General features: G+C 41.1%; 1 long non-coding RNA gene across 1 annotated transcript; it reads right to left on the minus strand.

Moving 5' to 3' along the window:
* Positions 1-330: 330 nt before the first annotated feature.
* On the minus strand, positions 331-7,749 carry LOC132890093 (uncharacterized). The gene is made up of 3 exons (XR_009655151.1): positions 6,158-7,749; positions 5,308-5,587; positions 331-587 (listed from the first exon to the last, which is right to left on the minus strand). It is a non-coding gene; the product is annotated as an uncharacterized LOC132890093 (long non-coding RNA).
* Between the last annotated feature and the right edge of the window lie 418 nt (positions 7,750-8,167).

Consider the following 8,167-nt stretch of genomic DNA (forward strand, 5'->3'; position numbering starts at 1 on the left):
GCAAGGTATTGTTTTCGGTCGGGTTTCTTTGTTTGCAACATCACAGGAAAATGGCTGGACCAATCTTCATGAAACTTTCAGGATAGATGGGCATTGGTCTCAAATAGAACCTCCAACATTTTGAGGGTCATCCGGTCAAGGTCACCAAAAAGGACAAAATCGTTTTTGTGGCTACTGCCTCATATAGAGTCTCTAGCCACTATGTCATCGTGCTGTAAGAATGTAACAATCGTGCACTGCGCATGCACATACACATGTTCCGATTAAAATGGCTGGTGAGTGTATACAATTCAGTTCACCATTCAAAATAAATAGACTAGACTGAAGAAATCGCTTTCAGACATGTTTATGCTTATTGCAGAGGGAAAGTGTATTCCTATTTTAAAATATACTCCAGGTTGTCCCCTTTTCCTCACCTTCTTCGGCCAGTGGTCCCATGTGTGATGTAGATGTGACGCACTTCCGAGTTGTTACAGGAAGTTGTCGAAAAAAAAGAGTATTGAGACCATTTCTGGGAAATAAGAGTTTCGGTCATGGTGACAGCCTGTGTATATCAGCCTCAGTTCAGAGATTTCAGTTTCAAAAACCTGTAAGAGGTAAGAGTAGAATAATATAAAATACAAACACTTGGTATATTTTACTTCTGTGATTTTTAAATTGTTCATTTTTGGATTACACTTCATTTTTGTGGTTACTGCCTCATAAAGTAAATATATATGCTATATTTACTGTAGGCGGCACGGTGGTGTAGTGGTTAGCGCTGTCGCCTCACAGCAAGAAGGTCCTGGGTACGAGCCCCGGGGCCGGCGAGGGCCTTTCTGTGTGGAGTTTGCATGTTCTCCCCGTGTCCATGTGGGTTTCCTCCGGGTGCTCCGGTTTCCCCCACAGTCCAAAGACATGCAGGTTAGGTTAACTGGTGACTCTAAATTGACCGTAGGTGTGAATGTGAGTGTGAATGGTTGTCTGTGTCTGTGTGTCAGCCCTGTGATGACCTGGCGACTTGTCCAGGGTGTACCCCGCCTTTCGCCCGTAGTCAGCTGGGATAGGCTCCAGCTTGCCTGTGACCCTGTAGAAGGATAAAGCGGCTAGAGATAATAAGATGATATTTACTGTAAGGACATGGTATCAGAAAACAATTTGATTTATAAGCAGTAGCCACATGTACCCATTTTTTTTTCGCGATATCTTCCTTCATATTCATCATACGTGCTACCAAGTGAGGTTTGTTTTGCCTGGCAACACTTGTTAATTAATGAAACTATTTTACATTTTTGGGCAATTTCTTTTATTCCAAGCGTGCACGCAGACAGAGAGAGAGAGAAAGAGAGGTTTTGATCTGTGTGTAATGCGTACCGAAGGAGGTTTAATTGACCCCTTATATGATCAAACCCTCTCTCTGTCTCTCGCATGCACACACACACACACAATGTTAGAGATGCAGAAATGTATCTCATTTATGACACTAAATTAGATAATCGCTCACCTAATGGAGTTAAATTTGATTAAAATGTAGCGATATCAATGTGACATTCCGATATCCATACATAATTCCATAACATATTGAAATAATGTTTTCCGTATATTTATTTAATAATTAATTTGATGTACTTGCAATGTACAAGAAAAATAATTGAACATCAGCAGAGTCAACACCAGTTTCTCCCATTGACTGAGATTTCCTCGGAGGCGTATGTGCATTCTGTCTTCATTTTGAACGAGTGGTCCGGGTTGCTCATAAATTTCTGAGCAAACTAAAGGACTACTTGGGTTAAACCATGTTAGCCTGACGATGGATCTTAAGAGGTAATTTAACACTTCACCACACATCCACCAAACTTCATATGGCTTTTCAGACCAACTCACCCATCACATACCGTACATGATCTCTCTCACACACACACACGGAGAGGAGCAGAGGAGAGCAGGGAAGCAGACTGTTGACAGTACCAAAATGACAGACTAGAAGCGAGGCCAGGAAGCAAGCAAGGGTCAGGCAATTGGCAAACAACATAGAATAGATGAGACAAAGAGCATAAACAAAATAGGGCTAGCAAAGGTCAGAAAATCGAGAGGCAGGTAGAGAATAGCAAGGTTTGGTATGGACTGGATGAAACAGAATAATACTTTGCATTGGAGTGGTGTTTGAGAGTGGCTTAAGTAGGAGAAGAGCTAAGTAGGGAGATGAGTATCAGCTGTGATTAATACAACCCCGATTCCAAAAAAGTTGGGACAAAGTACAAATTGTAAATTAAAATGGAATGCAATAATTTACAAATCTCAAAAACTGATATTGTATTCACAATAGAACATAGACAACATATCAAATGTCGAAAGTGAGACATTTTGAAATTTCATGCCAAATATTGGCTCATTTGAAATTTCATGACAGCAACACATCTCAAGAAAGTTGGGACAGGGCAATAAGAGGCTGGAAAAGTTAAAGGTACAAAAAAGGAACAGCTGGAGGACCAAATTGCAACTCATTAGGTCAATTGGCAATAGGTCATTAACATGACTGGGTATAAAAAGAGCATCTTGGAGTGGCAGTGGCTCTCAGAAGTAAAGATGGGAAGAGGATCACCAATCCCCCTAATTCTGCGCTGACAAAAATAGTGGAGCAATATCAGAAAGGAGTTTGACAGTGTAAAATTGCAAAGAGTTTAAACATATCGTCATCTACAGTGCATAATATCATCAAAAGATTCAGAGAATCTGGAAGAATCTCTGTGCATAAGGGTCAAGGCCGGAAAACCATACTGGGTGCCCGTGATCTTCGGGCCCTTAAGGCCAATTTATGCTGACAACGCAGTCCTCGCAGATGGCATCGCAGATGGCGTCTGCGTAGCCCCCCCACCTTCGCAGACGCTCTGCGCGCACCTCCCAAAAATTGTGACCACCGCAGAAGCCTCGCAGACAAGAGGGCTCTGATTGGTCCACTCTACATCCGCTGTACACGCACTTCCACTTCCCTACTTTCCCGGTTTGTTTTGTTTTCACAACCGCCATTTTTAAAAACACGAGCGAAGATGGAGCAGCACGAAGAGAGGTTGATTGAGGAAGTGAGGAAGTATGTACATCTATACGACTCCAGTTCTAGTCATTATAAGTAACCGGAGGATAAACACTCCACTAACCACACCCACCAACTACTCCTAGCGATTTCGCGACTTTGCGCCCCCTTGCATTGTGGCGGTGAATAACATCACGCACGCCTATTACTCCCCACTCAACGATAAATTACAACTGTCTGCGAAAGCCTTGTCGCAAGAGCATGCAGAGGCCCTTAGACGGCACTGCATCATATACAGGCATGCTTCTGTATTGGAAATCACAAAATGGGCTCAGGAATATTTCTAGAGAAATAATCTGTGAACACAGTTCACCATGCCATTCGCCGTTGCCAGCTAAAACTCTATAGTTTAAAGAAGAAGCCATATCTAAACATGATCCAGAAGCGCAGACGTCTTCTCTGGGCCAAGGCTCATTTAAAATGGACTGTGGCAAAGTGGAAAACCGTTCTGTGGTCAGACGAATCAAAATTTGAAGTTCTTTATGGAAATCAGGGACTGCCGTGTCATTCGGACTAAAGAGGAGAAGGACGACCCAAGTTGTTATCGGCGCTCAGTTCAGAAGCCTGCATCTCTGATGGTATGGGGTTGCATTAGTGCGTGTGGCATGGGCAGCTTACACATCTGGAAAGACACCATCAATGCTGAAAGCTATATCCAGTTTCTAGAGCAACATATGCTCCCATCCAGATGACATCTCTTTCAGGGAAGACGTTGCATTTTCCAACATGACAATGCCAAACCACATACTGCATCAATTACAGCATCATGGCTGCGTAGAAGAAGGGTCCAGGTACTGAACTGGCCAGCCTGCAGTCCAGATCTTTCACCCATAGAAAACATTTGGCACATCATAAAATGGAAGATATGACAAAAAAAGACCTAAGACAGTTGAACAACTAGAATCCTACATTAGACAAGGATGGGTTAACATTAACTTGTCTCCTCAGTCCCCAGCCGTTTACAGACTGTTGTAAAGAGAAAAGGGGATGTCTCACAGTGGTAAACATGGCCTTGTCCCAACTTTGAGATGTGTTGTTGTCATGAAATTTAAAATCACCTAATTTTTCTCTTTAAATGATACATTTCTCAGTTTAAACATTTGATATGTCATCTATGTTCTATTCTGAATAAAATATGGAATTTTGAAACTTCCACATCGTTGCATTCCGTTTTTATTTACAATTTGTACTTTGTCCGAACTTTTTTGGAATCGGGGTTGTACTCTGGTGACAGAGGGCGCTGTGGATCTTGGAGCTTGTAGTTCTGAGTGCCCATGTTTGTAGTTTGTGTGTTTTCAGCAGGTTTACTGACAGGAATGCACTTTCTAGTTATTATTATTAATCTAATTTTAGTTTCCATAAATGTAAATTGCATAAAATAGCAATTTACAAGCCATTGTAACATGAGATGAATCAACAAAATGAATAAGATGGCATGAAAGGACTGAAATAATAAAATCTATATTTAGAAACAGCACATAAAAGATATTATGTTGTTTTAAAAGAGAGAAAAAAGGTGTTTTAAAAAAGCTGTAAAGTTTTACAATAAAGACTATTTAAAAATTAATACGTAATGTAATGTCACAGCACATCACATTATCTCTAGCCGCTTTATCCTTCTACAGGGTCACAGGCAAGCTGGAGCCTATCCCAGCTGACTACGGGCGAAAGGCGGGGTACACCCTGGACAAGTCGCCAGGTCATCACAGGGCTGACACATAGACACAGACAACCATTCACACCTACGGTCAATTTAGAGTCACCAGTTAACCTAACCTGCATGTCTTTGGACTGTGGGGGAAACCGGAGCACCCGGAGGAAACCCACGCGGACACGGGGAGAACATGCAAACTCCACACAAAGGCCCTCGCCGGCCCCGGGGCTCGAACCCAGGACCTTCTTGCTGTGAGGCGACAGCGCTAACCACTACACCACCGTGCCGCCCGTAATGCAATGTGGTGTAAGTAAAATCTAGGTAAAATGTGGAAGATTTTCTAGTTCATATTTTCATATATTCTTAGTTCTAGATGTAACTTAGAGCCCAATAAATATACGAGCTTCAGAACCCTAAGAGAACTTTCCTGAGATCACCTATCAGAATGAAACAAGTATTTTATCTGAAATGCAAGATAAAGCTGAAACTCACATAGCACACTTTCTTGTGAATATTTTTCTGGTGCATAATGTATGTTTGACAGACAGAAGTAACAAGCCTCAACAAGACTTGACTATCTTACCCAATAAGGATCTCTACGTGCTTGTTTAAATAACCTCAAGTTGATTTTTGAAATTCTTATATCAAACCAAATGTTTCAGTATGATCAGAACATTTGGCCTAGCCTGAAGGGAGTTGGTGAAGAGAATTCTGTAGGGAGATCAGCAATCGCAAACATAAATACAGCTGTGGGTGATGAAGAATGTAGTCAGAGCATTACACCAACTAAGAATGTCTTGCAGAACTTGACTTGCTTGAGCACAACAGCAGAACATGTTTTTGCACGTAGGCTGCCTTCAGAACTGCAACAGAGGATAACACAAACCATGAGGCATTCATTATTGTACTATTATTCACTATTAATCATATTGTTCCTTATACTTATGAAAACAAGGAAAATAATTCCCATCTCTTGTTAAATGTCACATGTCTAATGTGCATAGTTAAATGTTTTTTTGAACATTTGAGTTTCATAAGCATTCACCATTGTGCTCATACAAGCTGACTGCCTCTATCAAAAAACAACTTTCAAACAAAGTTATGAATAGAGTTTGTAAAATTCCATTTGCTTCTGCAGTGAGGTTATTTAATGCTGTGCCACTGCAGAAAAGAGAGACAAATAAGACTGCAGTGTGGAGAAGCACTTAGGGGTCTCTTTACTAAAGCCACAGGCCCTTTACACAACAGAGTGCAACACAATGTCCACAGAAATCGAGATAGATATAAAAATCAAAAACCTATCTATCATCAGATACTGGATATGTGATGATCTACAATGGTACTATTGCAGTTGCAGTGTTTTCAAACTGATATATGACCAAAACATGTAGGGAATGGGTTTAAGGTTGTTAGGGTTTTGCTGGGATTCAAACCTGATTCGCTGGTGTGATAATCCAGCAAATCCCCACTAGGCCACCAGGGGGATGACTCAAGTGCAGAGGCGTGAGGTGGAAGTAGAAAAGTATCAAAAACAGTTTATTTACACTATGTACAATCCACGGTGGTGTAGCGGTTAGCGCTGTCGCCTCACAGCAAGAAGGTCCGGGTTCGAGCCCCGTGGCCGGCGAGGGCCTTTCTGTGTGGAGTTTGCATGTTCTCCCCGTGTCCGCATGGGTTTCCTCTGGGTGCTCCAGTTTCCCCCACAGTCCAAAGACATGCAGGTTAGGTTAACTGGTGACTCTAAATTGACCGTAGGTGTGAATGTGAGTGTGAATGGTTGTCTGTGTCTATGTGTCAGCCCTGTGATGACCTGACAATTTGTCCAGGGTGTACCCCGCCTTTCGCCCATAGTCAGCTGGGATAGGCTCCAGCTTGCCTGCGACCCTGTAGAACAGGATAAAGAGGCTACAGATAATGAGATGAGACAATCCAAGGGAAAAAACAAAAAGAATAATCCAAAGCTCAGAAGATAAACAAAAATAAAATATCCCAAGGTTCAAAGTCCAAAATCCAAATAAGAAAAAATGCAAAAACTCAAACGCTCAGAAGATCAAAAAGGTCAAAAACAAAATCCACAAAGTCCAAAAGAAAGAAGCAAAAACCAAGAATACAAAGACACAGGCAAGGTACATGGGACAGAGGGAACTAGCACTAACAGCATAACATAGGAAAAAGACTCCATGACAAGGGAACAAACAGAGGGGTATTTATACACAAACTAATAAAGGACAGGGCGGGGCAGGAAACAGGCAAAAAGACAAAAACAAAACACAGAACACAGTGGTGACCTCTAGAGGCCCAAAACAAACATGACCAGAAAAGGAAATAACAGTGGCCTCTAGAGGCCAAAACAGTCCCAGTCCTAACAAAGGTTTTTTATGCATGAATTTATATGTCTGTTTTGTAAACTGAAAACTGAGGTTCTTCAGAATTTTGGGACACACCCACTCCTTAGCACACTGCAACAACTGAGCATGTCTGAAGAGTGGATATTTCTTTTGCATTTTGTCTTCTAATATTGTGGCTTAGGTGTGTGTAAATCATGTGGTCAATAAAAGGATCTAGTTTCTTGCTTAGATAGCATCAGAGCAGCTCCATGCAAATATTTGCACAGACCAAGCCTATTACTAAATCTATCAAGCCTTTTGCAAGAAATGACTCTAAGAAACAACTTCATATTATTGCTCAATGTACCAGAGGATTGTGTGTTTACAGTGAGATGGGGTTGTATGTTATCCTGAGCTATAACCAGTTTTGCCAGAGTTATGGTTTTCCCATGGAATTAGGCTATATTTGACTTACGTACTTCTGTGGGTTTTTTTCTTTTTCTTTTCTTGTGCTACAGGTATGAGGTGTTCAATGTTTACCATGGCATATTGTATTGTATTGGACAGTGCTTGTGCTTAGTGAGTTAATTTTCTAAGTTTCATAGGGCCATATTCCGAGTTGGTCACAAACTATCAAATGTAACATAGTTATTTACACAGGGAATGTTAACCTACATTGTGGACAAAAGAACAATGTAAATGAGCTTTAATAATACTAAAAGGCATGATATTAATGATCAGAATAAGATAATACGATGTTAATACTTCAATTATTACCTTTATTAAGGGCAAATCATATGACTCAGAGTCTTTTAATTTACATGCTTCATTATTTGCTGATGTACAAGAGTATTAATAGAGTGCTTATTTATGGACCTAATAGTAAAGTCCTCCCAAAATACTGTTTGTATTGTATGGTACATCAGAAACTGTTGTTTTGGCATTTACAGAGATATGGCTAGAGCCCTGCATGCCTGACTGTGCCATCATGCCGGAGGGTTTCAGTGTTTACTGGCAAGACAGAACAAAGGACCCAGCCAAGTCAAGGGGAGGGGTTGTGTGCTTTATGGTTAATGCTTCGTGGGCCACAGATGTTTGTGTCTTAGCAAAGCACTC

The sequence above is a fragment of the Neoarius graeffei genome, chromosome 8, assembly GCF_027579695.1.
Source record: "Neoarius graeffei isolate fNeoGra1 chromosome 8, fNeoGra1.pri, whole genome shotgun sequence".
In the NCBI taxonomy this organism is placed as follows: domain Eukaryota; kingdom Metazoa; phylum Chordata; class Actinopteri; order Siluriformes; family Ariidae; genus Neoarius; species Neoarius graeffei.